The following is a 15,204-nucleotide window of genomic DNA, read 5'->3' on the forward strand; positions in this document are numbered from 1 at the left end:
AATCCCAAAGAAACATAAAAGAAATAAATCCAATCACATTGTTCTTTTATAGTCCATGATCATCCATTATGCATATCACTATTTAACAATTAAATAAAACATACATACTTAAATTAAATTGAATATCTCATATCCAGATTTGAATATGATTCAAATAAATTTAAAAATTCATATTTGAATCTCATTCAAACAAATTTAAAAATTCAGATTTGAATCACATTCAAACAACCTTAAAAATTCAGATTTAAATCATATTCAAACATTTCTTAAAAAATTAGATTTGAATCACATTCAAACATTTTTTAAAAAATCATATTTGAATATTATTCAATCAACTTTAAAAATTCAGATTTGAATATGATTCAAACAACTTTAAAAATTCAGATTTGAATCACATTCAAACAACTTTTAAAATTCAGATTTGAATCACATTCAAATAATTTTTAAAATTCTGATTTGAATCATAATTTAATTGTATGATTAAAACTACTAATTAAACACTTTAATTAGTCAAAGAATAGGCCTTAAATCATACAACAATTGCAGAATTAAAAGTCAAACCTTGAACCACCCATGGAAGCCAAACCATGTGCACCATTGATGGTGCTTTTCAAGTATACTGCCACACCTCCATTGCAACAAACAATGGATAAATCATCTCATGATCAAAACACATAATTAAATCATATAATCAACAATCTAAATGGCAAATATAGTGGCTCTGATACCAATTGAAGGAACGGAAGTGTGAAAAATACAAGTTTATGCCATTGAATTCAAAAATTTTAACCTAGGGTCACATGAATCATGCAAAATTTATTTTTATCTATTTGATTTCAATGATAAACAACATATTAAAACTCTTTTAATATGTTTTTGGATCTGTATTTGCCATTTAAGATTTTAAAATTAATCAGATTAATTTTAGAACCCTAGATAAAATCAAGAACAAACACACTAACCTCTTGATGCACTGCTGTCACACCCTACCCCTCTGTAAGGCATAACATGATCCCGTAGTATATCTAATGAATTACCAACTCCATCTACTGATAACCCATTAAATACACTACAAGGGATTTTAAAAACTTTTCTTACTTCTTTTACAGTGGTGAGCACTATTTACAGGTGTTAAAAACCTTTTTAAACTGAAGTGATAGAACTAACACATCTGACTTATTTGGAATTTTTGTAAAAATTTTGGCAGAGTGCCATCTGTATTTTGGATAAAACAGTTCTTCAGAAAACCTGTAAAAAGCACTTCAATATTTTTCCAAATCTCAACTCCAACATATTTCTCAACACAACATATTTCTCAACTCGAATCCATAGTGATTTTTCAAAGTCTGAGATACAAGAAATATAATACAATTTTTACAAGCCAAAATAACTCATAATTATTTTACAACTTCAAGGTACAATTTGAATTTACAACTGCTCAAAACCAAAAATAATATATACATACAGTGGTCATACATTATAGTATAAAATGCAAAATATGGTATACTCGTTATACCCGAAAAATCTCTTGCTGGGTGTACTAGCAGCCTAGTCTGCTGCCCTGTCTGTCTGTCTACCTGCGACAACAATAAAAAGCTATCGCTGAGACAATGTCTCAGTGGTACACAACATTATCCAAATACAACTTTAAATCACAATTCACAAGTTATATAAATAGTGGATACTTAAAACCATAGTTAAATTCAAGACAGTAATTGTCAACAAGAATTTAAACTCCATTTCTCAATATCACAATAATTTCAATAAATCAAATCATGATTAAATTCAAAAGACAGTGAATGTCAATAAGAATTTAATTCCATTTCACAATCTCATAATACGTATCAATTAATCACACACAGCTTAATCATGTTCCAAAGTTCAATTCGTCCCAAAAGCCGATGGCTAATGAGGTATTCAATTCATCCCAAAAGTCAATGACTAATGAGGAATAACATAGCTAGCTAGCAAAAATATGAGTACTCATCCAATTCGTCCTCAACAGGCACACACCTCAACACTTCAGCCAGAGAGGGAATTCAATGCGTCTCACTAGACAAGCTAGCGAGGAATACAATCAATATACATGATAGCTGTGGTTTCAAACCATTTCCAATACTTTTCAATCAATAAGTATCCATCAATATCATTCAAATAATTTCTCACAGTTTCAAATCATTTACAAAGCTTTTCAAGCAATAAATATCCATTCAAACACATTTCCACAATTTAAAACAATAATGTACAAATAGTCATAATTCATTTCAATTGAAAAATTCAAAAGAAATAGTTGTTGTGCACAAACCTCTGATAACTGTCTCCTGGTCTGGACTCAGTGTTTCCTTCCCTTTCCCTGAGTCTTTACTAACTGAGAAACACAATTTGAAGTGTTTTAGTACTAAATTAAACTGTCTCTATCGATAATGCTTGATAAGTAATTCTCTAAAAGCTATTATTTGCTTAATCACCTAATATATCGACCCTCGATGCGTTCTAGGTAAATTAGGTTTTAGTGTCACTAATATGTCACATTCGATAGTCTTTTAGGGTTGGTACATATTACCAATTTCATTTCCTTGTTTAGTGCATTTTATTGCAACTTGCTGGATTCCGGGATACTAGTTTGACCTAGCTGGACGACCTAGTTCCCTCGATTTTCGAGTTTCGGTCAAAACTACAAACTTGTAGATCTATGTCTTACGGAACGCGGGGCAAAATTTTAGGTCATTCTGAGTTATGTAGACCAAGTTATGGTCATTTTACTGTTGCTGGTCAAATAGCATCAAATTTGGTCATTTTAGGTCAATTTTGGTCAACTTTGGTTCGGCCAGTTTTTGGACCCGAACTTGTGCAAGATGTTTGACTTGCTTATGGTCATTTCTGGGCTTTAGTGTCTTCATAAGACTTGTAGATATGGATCTTAACTATTTATGGTTAAAATTTCAGGTCAAATGGACTTGTTTTGAGTGAGTTATGGCCTAAACACTAACTGCTGCCCAATTGGTCAATTTTCAGGTCTCAATTGTACTTAATCCGAATTTGGTCATTTTTCAAGCTACCTTGCAAGCAGAATTTTGGTGTGTTTCCTTCATGAAAGTTGGCACATTTTGTGCCTAGTTTCACCTCTAATTGGTCTCATACCAATTGGAGTTACACATTTAAAGTTATAGCTAAAATGCATGTTATCCTTAATTACATTGCTTATACATGTATCAATTACACATTTACCTTACTCTAAGTCCACTTCCCTTACCAATTCTGATTTGGTACATTACCAAAACCATTTACTACTTCACCTTAAAGTTACTTTGGGCAGAATACAACTCCTTAATACACCAAATGAAGTCCTAACTCACAAAGTCCAAATACCACAATAGATACACATAAAACTCCTAATTATTACATACAATTTCCACAACCAATTTACATACATGTTCATCAACCCTCAATATCACAATTCATCCAACATCTTCATGAATTCAAACATTCATTAAGGAGTCCCAAGGCTACCGAAAGCTTCACAATGCCAAAGTTTCCCACAATTCGTCAAATTCCATTTCAAGTGCACAATCACTATATACATGTGGAATTAACTTACTAGGACATTAAATCACTCTACTCAACATAATTTTCCATTAAATAAACGTAAGAATAAATCATCAAATATACAACTCCATGGCTATCCAAACTGGATATATCAAGAACTCCTCAAAACTTAAAAATTCCTTCACAAAGCACACACCCATAACATGTATACAAAGTTTAACAAAGCAATATTCAAAAATACAAACTTACCTATTGTTAGGACTTGTTAAACCTTCACTAAACTTCTTGATTTTGCTATCAAACTCTTCCTTATGATGTGGAGATAATCATTAATGAAGAAACCTAGGTGTTTAGAGGTGAAATGAAGGAGTGAATGAAGGTTTAAGCAAAACGGCAATGGAGGTTCTCACTTTCTTCATTTCGGCATGGTTGAGGGAAATGGAGAAGATGAAGATTTCAGATTGTATAATGGACTTACACCGGCCATTTAATGTTTAATTTATTCTATAGTGGTCCACTTTCACAAAGTAATTCATTTTATATGTTAAATTTTCCTTTATTCCACATTAAACCCATAATTTTTGCTATTTACTTTAGGTACCACCAAATTAATTTTTTATTATATTTTCTAAGTGTAATATTATTTATTTTTAATGGACATTTAGGTCAACAGACAATTCGGGATGTCAAATGACCATAATGCCTCTGTTCGGGTTGCATTCCCGATTTTTTGGTAACACAGGGTTTTGTCTGTTTTTCGATTTCTCACTTTTCTTTGTACTAATTATTTAATTTTTATTTAATATTTTTAATGATATTTATACTTCAATTGATGTCTCTTTAAGTCCTATAAATATTTTTCAAGGTTCCTCGCAGTCCAGGGCTAGTCAACGGTCCACGCCGTGACTTCCCGGTGCGGTAACCCATCGCTAAGGTTCTCGGCTCGCTTAACTTGGTTAAATTTCTTTGCTATTATTTTTCCTTTGTTTTTCTTGTATTTTCTTTTCTTGTATTTTATTATTTTATGTCTCCTCACTCATAATGAAGTGTAGTTCTAGGCATCCTAGCTGTCCGGATAACACTGATCACCGGAACAGTAGAACGCACTACCGAACATAGGGGTGTTACAATTCTCCCCCCCTTAAATAAATTTCATCTCGAAATTTTACCTGGTATTAGTCTCTGAACAGCTGTGGGTGCTGTCTCCTCATATCCTCTTCACGTTTCCAAGTAGCTTCCTAGCCTGAATGATGGTTCCACAGCACTTTAACCAGGTGTATCTGTTTGTTCCTCAGCTGCTTCACCTCATAAGCCATAATTTTTATGGGTTCTTCCTCATATGAGAGGTCTGGATTTACCTCAATCTCTTCAACTGATAGTACATGAGATGGGTCAGATCTGTACCTCCTTAACATGGACACATGGAAGACACTATGTATCCTTGCTAGCTCTGGAGGTAATGCCAACCGATATGCCAAAGGACCCACTCTTTCCAGAACTTCATATGGTCCGATGAAACGAGGACTCAGTTTCCCCTTTCTGCCAAATCTCATAATCCTCTTCCAAGGAAAAACTTTGAGGAATACCTTATCACCCACTGCATATTCAATATCTCTTCTTTTCAAATCAACATAGGACTTCTGATGGTCTGATGCAGCCTTGAGTCTATCTCTAATCAATCTGATCTTTTCCTCTGTCTGCTGAACAATTTCTGGCCCAATCATCTTCCTTTCACCTACTTCATCCCAACATAAGGGAGTTCTGCACTTCCTGCCATACAGTGCTTCATATAGAGGCATCCCAATGCTTGATTGGTAGCTGTTGTTATAAGCAAACTAAATCAAAGGCAAGTGTGTATCCCAATTACCTTCAAACTCAATCACACAAGCCCGTAGCATATCCTCCAATATCTGAATAACCCTCTCGGGTGGCCATCATGCATGCATGGGTGGAATCTTTGTCTTTGAAGTTCAATCTAGTTCTTAGGGCTCTCTGAAGACTACCCCAGAATCTAGAAGTGAACCTAGGATCTCTGTCAGATACAATTGATACTGGCACTCCATGCAATTTTACAATCTCATATATGTACAATCTGGCCAATCTTTCCAGGCTATAGTCCATCCGAACTGGCAAAAAGTGAGCAGACTTGGTCAATCTGTCAACTATAACCCATACTGCATCATGACTACTCTGTGTCCTTGGAAGTCCTGTAACAAAATCCATAGTTATCCGTTCCCATTTCCACTGCATCGACAAAGGATGTAACAAATCATTGGAACTTGATGTTTTGCCTTTACTTGCTGACAAGTTAGGCATTTGGAAACAAATTCAGCTATATCTCTCTTCATACCCATCCACCAGTAATGCTCTTTCAGCCCTCTGTACATTTTAGTTCCACCAGGGTGCATAGCAAATGGAGACTCATGTGCTTCCTTCATAATGATTTGTCTCAATTCCACATCACTAGGAACGCACATTACGCTTCGATGTAGCAATAAACCATCATTTCTTACAGAGAATTGGGTTTCTTGCCTCTTTGAACTTCTTTCAAGGTAACTTCGATATTTTCATCACTCTGGCGACCATTACGATCGATCAATCAACACCGGCTGTACATGCCATGTAACTCTTGTCATCCCTCATCATCAATCTCTAAACTAGCATCTTTGTGCTTTCAATTCACATACCATGGACAAAGGAGAAACTCTGAGACTTGCCATAGTCTTGCGACTTAAGGCGTCAGCCACCACATTTGCTTTCCCTGGCTGATAGTCTATTAAGCAATCATAGTCTTTAATGAGTTCTAACCATCTCCTCTACCTCAAATTCAATTCCTTCTGGGTGCCTAAGTACTTCAAGCTCTTGTGATCTGTGTAAATGTAGCATTTCTCCCCATACAAATAGTGTCTCGGATCTTGAGCAAAAACAATAGGCTAGCTCGGATCATGTGTTGGGTAGTTCCTCTCATGCGGTTTCAATTTGGCGTGATGCATAAGCAATGACATTCCGATCTTGCATCAGTACACAACCTAACCCATTGTGAGAAGCATCACTATAAACTGTGTATTCTTTACCTGGAGTAGGTAAAATGAGAACTGGAGCTTCAGTCAAACACCTCTTCAACTCATCAAAACTTTGCTGGCATTTATCAGTCCACTGAAATTTTACATCTTTCCGAAGCAGTTTGGTCAGTGGAGAAGATAACATAGAAAACCCCTTCACAAACCGGCGGTAATATCCAGCTAAACCCAAAAAACTGCGAATTTCTGTGATATTCCTGGGTGGCTTCCAATTAAGGATAGCTTCTACCTTGCTGGAGTCTACCTTGATCCCTTCAGCTGACACAACATGTCCCAAAAAGGAGATTTCTTTCAGCCAAAATTCACATTTCGACAATTTGGCGTATAGTTATTTCTCCTTTAAAGTCTGCAGTACAATCCGCAGATGTCTGTCATGCTCCTCTGCATTCTTTGAATATATCAAAATGTCATCAATAAACACCACCACAAATTGATCAAGATATGGTCTGAAGATAGTGTTCATCAGATCCATAAAAGCAGCTGGAGCATTTGTTAACCCGAATGGCATTACTAGCAACTCATAGTGGCCATACCGAGTTCTGAAAGCAGTTTTTGGAATACTTTGCTCTTGCACCTTCAACTAATAATAACCAGATCGCAGATCAATTTTGGAGAATACAGCTGCACCCTTCAACTGATCAGACAGATCATCAATGCGAGGCAATGGATATCTGTTCTTTATTGTCACCTTATTCAACTGTCGGTAGTCAATGCATAAGCGGAGAGTACCATCCTTCTTCTTAACAAACAACACTAGTGCTCCCCAAGGTGACACACTAGGGCGGATGAAGCCCTTTTCAAGTAGTTCTTGCAATTGTATCTTCAACTCCTTCAACTCTGCTGGTGCCATTCTGTATGGCGTTATGGAGATTGGATCCACACCAGGCATAACATTAATTTCAAAGCGCACTTCTCTTTCGAGGTAATCACGGCAATTCATCAGAAACACATCCGAAAGTCATATACTGTAGGGATGTCCTTCAATGCTGGACTCCCCACTTGGGTGTCTACCACATGTGCCAAGTAGGCTTCACACCCCTTTCTGATCATTTTTCTGGCTAGTGCAGCCGAAATGATGTTTGATGGCAATAACTGCCTCTCCCCTTGTATTACCACATCAGCATCTTGAGGAGACCAAAAGTGGTATCTTGACCTCTACAGTCAATCATGGCATGATGCCTAGCTAACCAATCCATGCCCAAGATGATATCATAATCTCTGAAGGGCATTTCAATGAGATCAGACAAAAAAGTGTGTCCTTGGATAACCAAAGGACAATCTCTATACATTCTATTAACCCTGACCTCCTGTCCTAACGGACTTGTTACTAGCACCTCAAAGTCCATTTTTGTACATGGAACAGCAATGCAATCAATGATGCTAGCACTCACATAAGAATGGGTAGAACCCAGATCAAATAACACAAACACATTTTGGTTAAAAGTTGAGAAGGTACTAGCTACAACGTCAGATGTCTCGGCCTCTTCCCTCTGTCTTATTGCATACATTACATTTGGAGCCTTTGTCTTGCTCGATTGTCAACTGTGCCTTGGCTACTCTTGGGCTACCCCTGCCTCTACCTCTGTGGGTGGTTGTGAACTTACGGTGACAGGGCTCAGGCGACCCTTCTGCGGTAGTAGGAGGTGGTCCAACTCTGCGACTCTTTGTGCGATCCTTAGCAAAGTGTCTGTGCCTCCACAGTTATAACAGGCTTCAATAGCCTTGTAGCAGATTCCACCATGATTTCTTCCACATGTCTCACATTGGCGGGGAGGGTAGGAACCTGTGGTACTCTGTGACCAGGATAGGGAGGCTTACATGTGAATATTTTCCCCTACCCATTTCTTGCCACCTCCGCCATGTCCCCATAGTTCTTCCTCTTTCCAGTGGGACCACTGGAACTCATTCTCTGATTTTCCATCTTTCTCTGTCTTCTCTGATTTCTTTTTCTCAGGAGCAACTTCAGACTCAATTCTTTCTAACTCTAGAGCTTGAGAAATAAGTTTTGAAAAGTTAGTGTGTTTGAAGCCGACTACTTGTAATCTGATACTGGGCTTCAAGCCAGTTTCAAACCTCTTGCATCTCTCCCTACTGGTAGAAAGTAAACTCACTGCATAATGGCTCAGGCGGGAAAATTCTCTTTCATGCTCAGCCACTGATCTGCCCCCCTGTTTCAGACTTAGGAATTCTTGTAGCTTCTGGTCTACATAAGCATCAGGGACATATTTCATGCAGAATTCCTGAAAGTCATTCCATGTTAGCACTGCAGTTCAACTAGACTGTGGGAATGGTTTTCCACCATCATAAGCATCCCCAGAGCAAAGATACTGAGTATTCGAATCTGAGCTCCTGCAATGCAATGCAGTTTCTTGAATACCCTATCCATCCTTTCTAACCACTGTTCAGCCTCTAGAGGATCTACTGTCCCCTTGAACTCTGTAGCCCCATACTTCATCAATTTGTCATACTGCCTAGTAGGAGATTTTGGTTGTACCACTGGTGTTTGTATTGGGACTTGAGTAGGCATATTACCAGCCATTTGTTGGAACATTGTAGCCATCTGCTGAGCGAACTGAGCAGAAGCTGCGATGCTGCGGTGGTGTTGCTGAACCACTGACATTATGTAGGCCTGGGGCATCCCCTTGCACCTTAGCCTCAATAGATTGATCGACTGAACGATCACCCTCTTCCATAGTCAATGCGAGGATTTTAGATCTCCTGAACAAATAACACAAAGAGATTTCCTCCCGTTAGTGCATATTTATAGTGTAATGTACTGTATGTATCAAATAATGATGTTGAGCAGTTGTACTATGAAGAAAGAATATTCAAATAACATGTGAAAATAGAATTTAAAAACTTTGCTCTGATACCACTAAAACATGTCACACCCTACCCCTCTGTAAGGCATAACATGATCCCGTAGTATATCTAATGAATTACCAACTTCGCTTCATCGATAACCCATTAAATACACTACAAGGGATTTTAAAAACTTTTCTTACTTCTTTTACAGTGGTGAGCACTATTTACAGGTGTTAAAAACCTTTTTAAACTGAAGTGATAGAACTAACACATCTGACTTATTTGGAATTTCTGTAAAAATTTTGGCAGAGTGCCATCTGTATTTTGGATAAAACAGTTCTTCAAAAAACCTGTAAAAAGCACTTCAATATTTTTCCAAATCTCAACTCCAACATATTTCTCAACACAACATATTTCTCAACTCGAATCCATAGTGATTTTTCAAAGTCTGAGATACAAGAAATATAATACAATTTTTACAAGCCAAAATAACTCATAATTATTTTACAACTTCAAGGTACAATTTGAATTTACAACTGTTCAAAATCAAAAACAATATATACATACAGTGGTCATACATTATAGTACAAAATTCAAAATATGGTATACTCGTTATACCCGAAAAATCTCTCGCTGGGTGTACTAGCAGCCTAGTCTGCTGCCCTGTCTGTCTGTCTACCAGCGACAGCAATAAAAAGCTATCGCTGAGACAATGTCTCAGTGGTGCACAACATTAACCAAATACAACTTTAAATCACAATTCACAAGTTATATAAATAGTGGATACTTAAAACCATAGTTAAATTCAAGACAGTAATTGTCAACAAGAATTTAAACTCCATTTCTCAATATCACAATAATTTCAATAAATCAAATCATGATTAAATTCAAAAGACAGTGAATGTCAATAAGAATTTAATTCCATTTCACAATCTCATAATACGTATCAAAAAATCACACACAGCTTAATCATGGTCCAAAGTTCAATTCGTCCCAAAAGCCGATGGCTAATGAGGTATTCAATTCGTCCCAAAAGTCAATGACTAATGAGGAATAACATAGCCAGCTAGCAAAAATATGAGTACTCATCCAATTCATCCTCAACAGGCACACACCTCAACACTTCAGCCAGAGAGAGAATTCAATTCGTCCCACTAGACAAGCTAGCGAGGAATACAATCAATATACATGATAGCTGTGGTTTCAAACCATTTCCAATATTTTTCAATCAATAAGTATCCATCAATATCATTCAAATAATTTCTCACAGTTTCAAATCATTTACAATGCTTTTTAAGCAATAAATATCCATTCAAACACATTTCCACAATTTAAAACAATAATGTACAAATAGTCATAATTCATTTCAATTGAAAATTCAAAAGAAATAGTTGTTGTGCACAAACCTCTGATAACTGTCTCCTGGTCTGGACTCAGTGTTTCCTTCCTTTTCCCTGAGTCTTTACTAACTGAGAAACACAATTTGAAGTGTTTCAGTACTAAATTAAACTGTCTCTATCGATAATGCTTGATAAGTAATTCACTGAAAGCTATTATTTGCTTAATCACCTAATATATCGACCCTCGATGCGTTCTAGGTAAATTAGGTTTTAGTGTCACTAATATGTCACATTCGATAGTCTTTTAGGGTTGGTACATATTACCAATTTCATTTCCTTGTTTAGTGCATTTTATTGCAACTTGCTGGATTCCGAGATACTAGTTTGACCTAGCCGGACGACCTAGTTCCCTCAGTTTTCGGGTTTCGGTCAAAACTACAAACTTGTAGATCTATGTCTTACGGAACGCGGGGCAAAATTTTAGGTCATTCTGAGTTATGTAGACCAAGTTATGGTCATTTTACTGTTGCTGGTCAAATAGCATCAAATTTGGTCATTTTAGGTCAATTTTGGTCAACTTTGGTTCGGCCAGTTTTTGGACCCAAACTTGTGCAAGCTGTTTGACTTGCTTATGGTCATTTCTGGGCTTTGGTGTCTTCATAAGACTTGTAGATATGGATCTTAACTATTCATGGTTAAAATTTCAGGTCAATTGGACTTGTTTTGAGTGAGTTATGGCCTAAACACTAACTGCTGCCCAATTGGTCAATTTTCATGTCTCAATTGTACTTAATCCGAATTTGGTCATTTTTCAAGCTACCTTGCAGGCAGAATTTTGGTATGTTTCCTTCATGAAAGTTGGCACATTTTGTGCCTAGTTTCACCTCCAATTGGTCTCATACCAATTGGAGTTACACATTTAAAGTTATAGCTAAAATGCATGCTGTCCTTAATTACATTGCTTATACATGTATCAATTACACATTTACCTTACTCTAAGTCCACTTCCCTTACCAATTCTGATTTGGTACATTACCAAAACCATTTACTACTTCACCTTTAAGTTACTTTGGGCAGAATACAACATCCTTAATACACCAAATGAAGTACTAACTCACAAAGTCCAAATACCACAATAGATACACATAAAACTCCTAATTATTACATACAATTTCCACAACCAATTTACATACATGTTCATCAACCCTCAATATCACAATTCATCCAACATCTTCATGAATTCAAACATTCATTAAGGAGTCCCAAGGCTGCCGAAAGCTTCACAATGCTAAAGTTTCCCACAATTCGTCAACTTCCATTTCAAGTGCACAATCACCATATACATGTGGAATTAACTTACTAGGACATTAAATCACCCTACTCAACATAATTTCCCATTAAATAAATGTAAGAATAAATCATCAAATATACAACTCCATGGCTGTCCAAACTGGATATATCAAGAACTCCTCAAAACTTAAAAATTCCTTCACAAAGCACACACCCATAACATGTATACAAAGTTTAACAAAGCAATATTCAAAAATACAAACTTACCTATTATTAGGACTTGTTAAACCTTCACTAAACTTCTTGATTTTGCTATCAAACTCTTCCTTATGATGTGGAGATAATCTTTAATAAAGAAACCTAGGTGTTTAGAGGTGAAATGAAGGAGTGAATGAAGGTTTAAGCAAAACGACAATGGAGGTTCTCAGTTTCTTCATTTCGGCATGGTTGAGGGAAATGGAGAAGATGAAGATTTCAGATTGTATAATGGACTTACACCTGCCATTTAATGTTTAATTTATTCTATAGTGGTCCACTTTCACAAAGTAATTCATTTTATATGTTAAATTTTCCTTTATTCCACATTAAACCCATAATTTTTGCTATTTACTTTAGGTACTACCAAATTAATTTTTCATTATATTTTCTAAGTGTAATATTATTTATTTTTAATGGACATTTAGGTCAAAAGACAATTCGGAATGTCAAATGACCATGATGCCCCTGTTCGGGTTGCATTCCCGATTTTTCAGTAACACCGAGTTTTGTCTGTTTTTTGATTTCTCACTTTTCTTTGTACTAATTATTTAATTTTTATTTAATATTTCTAATGATATTTATACTTCAATTGATGTCTCTTTAAGTCCTATAAATATTTTCGGGGTTCCCATGATCCGAGCTAGTCAACGGTCCACGCCGTGACTTCCCGGTGCGGTCACCCATCGCTAGGGTTCTCGGCTCGTTTAACTTGGTTACATTTCTTTGCTATTATTTTTCCTTTATTTTTCTTGTATTTTCTTTTCTTGTATTTCATTATTTTATGTCTCCTCACTCATAACGAAGTGTAGTTCTAGGCATCCTAGCTGTCCGGATAACACTGGTCACCGGAACAGTAGAACGCACTACCGAACATAGGGGTGTTACAACTGCAGTGTATTTGCGCCTTTGAGATTCATCTTCAGGATATCAAATGTTGTCCCTCTAGTTTGTCCACACCAAGAATACCTATGGCAGCTCTTAAACAGCTTCTAAAGCTTTTTTTATTAATTAGAAAATCAAGTTCTACCTTAAAATATTAGAGACATAAACAGAACACTAGAAACAATTTCTGGTGTTCTTAATTCAAGAGATTGTTTTTCTAATCTCTTGGATTGATGAGAGAAGAAGAGAAGAGGAGAGAATTGCACTCTAAGGTGGCAGCACAAAGGAGTGGCTGCTGCTTTTGTTTTATTTTTTCTCATAACAACACTTATATAGCTAGGTTAACACATTAAACCCTTCCCACATATCACTCTTTGATTAGCCCTAGGTTTAAGAGACCCAATCACATTGTGCCAAGTGTCAAACCTATATTTAATCTTGATTTTAATCATCTTACATGATTAAAAGACATTTGGCAAGCTTATGTGTAATGCCATGTGTCACCATCTCATGGTGCCACGTGTCACACTGTGAAATGACCAAAATGCCTCTATGTTTTAATTTTGAGTTCTCAATCCAAAATAATTATTTCTCTTTTTCTAGTTAATTTATATCAAATATAAATTAATTAATTAATCTCTATTAATTAAATTCATATTTAAACACTTTAAACATAAATTTAACTTATACTATACATCCAATAATCTAGATTTGGTTTCAAGTCATGATAGGGACTTTGCAATCTAATTGTAAACCAAACCTATTTAATTAATCAATTAAACTCTTTAATTAATTAATTAAATCATATTTAATTAGGTGATAACTTGTGTATGTGTCTGACTTACTAGGCTCATCACTAATTGGCAATGAGATATGATATCAACTCTTAATATCATCAGAACTCTTTCTTACCATAAATGATTTCTCTAAATCATTTTATGCACCTCATAGACTATGGTTAACACCTAGCATAGCATGCCATGGCCATCCAATTAGTAATAAAGTTTACCTTAAATAAACCTATAATCATATGTTATCATGCACTAGAATCTCTTTGTTATAAAATCCCAACTCAAGCTAGAATCATAGTTTATGTCAAACTCCATTTGCTATGAATATTATGTTCTCTTTTAATTCCAGTTCTTGATTAAAAAGATTTTTCTCATCAGAAACTCTTTTCTGATTAAATCTATCTGTCCTAGCCAGGAACTTGAAACATCAAGAACAATTAAATGAATATAGGATTTTATATTTATTTACTTAGAGGAACAGATTTCATCTTAATTAACACCTACCTCCATATAAAACTAGTAGGAGCCAACACATGCCCATATACCCATACATAGTACAAGTATGAAAGTAGTATCAAACTCAAACTACCTATATACAAGATAACTGTGCTATCTCAGGTCTAAAGATTATATAAACTGATATGATTTATGACAAAACATTGACAAGAGTAAACTCCATGTGCTTGTCATAAGTGTCACTGGTTCGGCCTACTTATCATGTATAAGTGCCTATCATGTTTGTTATATGGCATGAGACTCACCATTCCATCTTATTTATATCTCATTTAAATAACTTGGGAACAAACATGAATACAATCTTTCTGGATAAGTCATGTCCTTATTATGAAGTATCCTCGATTGTGAACCTATTTATGATACTTTGTATTAGAAATACTGTCACTCATATTCTTAACAACTTAAGAATAAAATTTCTAACAAAATATCAATGGACCTTTTCTATTACATATAAATATCTTATGTAAACTGTCACACCCTACCCCTCTGTAAGGCATAACATGATCCCGTAGTATACCTAATGAATTACCAACTCCGTCTACTGATAACCCATTAAATACACTACAAGGGATTTTAAAAACTTTTCTTACTTATTTTACAGTGGTGAGCACTATTTACAGGTATTAAAAACTTTGGTGAACTGAAGTGAAACAATTAACTCATTTGATTTATTTGGGATTTCTGTAAAAATTTTGG

This window comes from Hevea brasiliensis, chromosome 17, assembly GCF_030052815.1.
Source record: "Hevea brasiliensis isolate MT/VB/25A 57/8 chromosome 17, ASM3005281v1, whole genome shotgun sequence".
NCBI lineage: Eukaryota > Viridiplantae > Streptophyta > Magnoliopsida > Malpighiales > Euphorbiaceae > Hevea > Hevea brasiliensis.